This window comes from Panthera uncia, chromosome E1, assembly GCF_023721935.1.
Source record: "Panthera uncia isolate 11264 chromosome E1, Puncia_PCG_1.0, whole genome shotgun sequence".
Classification (NCBI taxonomy): Eukaryota; Metazoa; Chordata; class Mammalia; order Carnivora; family Felidae; genus Panthera; species Panthera uncia.
In genome coordinates, this window is record NC_064814.1 from 25,901,166 (window position 1) to 25,903,915 (window position 2,750).

General features: G+C 40.9%; 1 pseudogene; it reads left to right on the forward strand.

Moving 5' to 3' along the window:
• Positions 1-230: 230 nt before the first annotated feature.
• On the forward strand, positions 231-328 carry LOC125927718 (uncharacterized; annotated as a pseudogene).
• Positions 329-2,750: the final 2,422 nt, after the last annotated feature.

The following is a 2,750-nucleotide window of genomic DNA, read 5'->3' on the forward strand; positions in this document are numbered from 1 at the left end:
AGGACAATCATGCCTCATAGACGCACCTAGTCAGATCCACAAAATATTGGTATTGTTTGCATGTGAGAGTATGACATCCCCAAAGGGGGAGGCTGTTAAGTCTGTGCTGCCTTCCAGGGGAGTGGGAATAAAACATTTCCACAAATGGTTCTGTACAGTGGTTGTTCTATGGGAAGAGTCTTGTGTGCAGAGTAGTGGATGTGTTTGTGAAAATGAATAAAGGAAACCTTGTTTAAAAGAGAGTAAAATGGCTGCAAACAGCAGCCTCCTTGGTAGTGTATGCGCCTGTTGATTGTACGGACTGCCCTCAGGGACCTTGGAGACAGCTTTTTCTGGTGGACATTGAAGTTTGGCCTCATGCCTTCTCCAATCTAGGCTCCAGACAGGTGTGTGCGGTGCCTTTGGAAAGACCTGGGGCACAGTGGCCAGGGTCCACATTGACCAAGTCATCATGTCCATCTGAACCAAGTTGCAGAACAAGTAGCATGTGATTGAGGTCCTACATATGGCCAAGTTCAAGTTTCCTGGCTGCCAGAAGATCCAAATTTCCAAGAAGGGGGGCTTTAATAAGTTTTTGTTTGTTTGTTTCTTTTGATTTTTTAAATGTTATTTACTTATTTATAAGTAATGTCTACACCCAACGTGGGGCTCAAACTCACGACTCTGTGACCCCAAGATCAAGAGTCACGTGCTGTTCCAACTTTACTTTTTTTAAAATTTAATTTAATTTTTTAAATTTACATCCAAGTTAGTTAGCATATAGTGCAACAATGATTTCAGGAGTAGATTCCTTAATGTCTCCTACCCATCCCCCCTCCCCCAACCCCTCCAATAACCTTCTGTTTGTTCTCCATATTTATGAGTCTCTTCTGTTTTGTCCCCCTCCCTGTTTTTATATTATTTTTCTTCCCTTCCCTTATGTTCACTCATATGAGTGAGGTCATATGATATTTGTCTTTCTATGACTGACTAATTTCGCTTAGCATAATACCTTCTAGTTCCATCCACATAGTTGCAAATGGCAAGATTTCATTCTTTTTGATTGCCAAGTAATTCTCCATTGGATGGATATATATATATATATATATATATATATATCACATCTTCTTTATCCATTAATCCATCGATGGACATTTGGGCTCTTTCCATATTTTGGCTATTGTTGATAGTGCTGCTATAAACATGGGGGTGCATGTGCCCCTTAGAAACAGCATACCTGTATCCCTTGGATAAATACCTAGTAATGCAATTGCTGGGTCGTAGGTAGTTCTATTTTTAATTTTTTGAGTAGCCTCCATACTGTTTTCCAGAGTGGCTGCATCAGCCTGCATTCCCACCAGCAGTGCAAAAGAGATCCTCTTTCTCTGCATCCTCGCCAACATCTGTTGTTGCCTACGTTGTTAATATTAGCCATTCTGACAGGTGTGAGGGGGTATCTCATTGTGGTTTTGATTTGTATTTCCCTGATCATGAGTGATGTTGAACATTTTTTCATGTGTCGGTTGACCATCTGGATGTCTTCTTTGGAGAAGTGTCTATTCATGTCTTCTGCCCATTTCTTTACTGCAATATTTGTTTTTTGGGTGTTGGGTTTGATAAGTTCTTTCTTGATTTTGGATACTAACCCTTTATCTGATATGTCATTTGCAAATATCTTCTCCCATTCTGTTGGTTGCCTTTTAGTTTTGCTGATTGTTTCCTTTGCTGTGCAGAAGTTTTTTATCCTGATGAGGTCCCAATAGTTCATTTTTGCTTTTGTTTCCCTTGCCTCTGGAGATGTGTTGAGTAAGAAGTTGCTGTTGCCAAGGTCAAAGAGGTTTCTGCCTGCTGTCTCCTTGAGGATTTTGATGTTTTCCTGTCTTACATTTAGGTCTTTTATCCATTTAGAGTTTATTTTTGTGTATGGTGTAAGAAAGTGGTCCAGGTTCATTCTTCTGCATGTTGCTGTCCACTTTTCCCAGCACCACTTGCTGAAGAGACTGTCTTTATTCCATTGGATATTCTTTCTTGCTTTGTCAAAGATTAGTTGGCCATATGTTTGTGGGTCCATTTCTGGGTTCTCTATTCTGTTCCATTGATCTGAGTGTCTGTTCTTGTGCCAGGGGCTTTACTAAGTGTAATGTGGACGAATTTGAAGATATGGTGGCTGAAAAGCGACTCATCCCAGATGACTGTGGGGTCAAATACATCCCTAATCATGGCCCCTTGGACAAATGGCGGACTCTGCATTCATGAGAACCTCGTCACTGCCTCTCCCTATTCATGCCCACCAAGAAATCCTGCTTCCTGTCAAAAAAAAACAAAACAAAAAAAACCCACAAAGAACAAAAAAACCAAAAACAAAACCCTCCCAAACAAACAAACAAGCAAACAAACAAACAAAATCAGAGTCGAGAAGTCCTGAAGGGGGAGCTCTCATGCACATCCCACTCATGGCAGCCTGTGTGAGCAGCAGAAGGAAGATAAGATTATTTTGACAAGAGAGGACATTTTTCACATAGAAATTTCAAATCCTGCTTTTAGAAAAAGAAGGAAGACCCTTCCTGCTCCAGCAACAATGCACTGACCACCACTGGCAGCCAATCAGAAAACCTCCTCTACCTCAAACGTTTGTCCTTCTCCAATGGACTTTTATTCAGAACAATCAATTTCCTCCTAAAACCTAATAAAAGCTGGCCTTCCATTGGTCTCTTCAGACTTGCCTGTGGGTTCTCCATAGTTTGCTTGTCCCAAATTGCAATTCCTGTGTT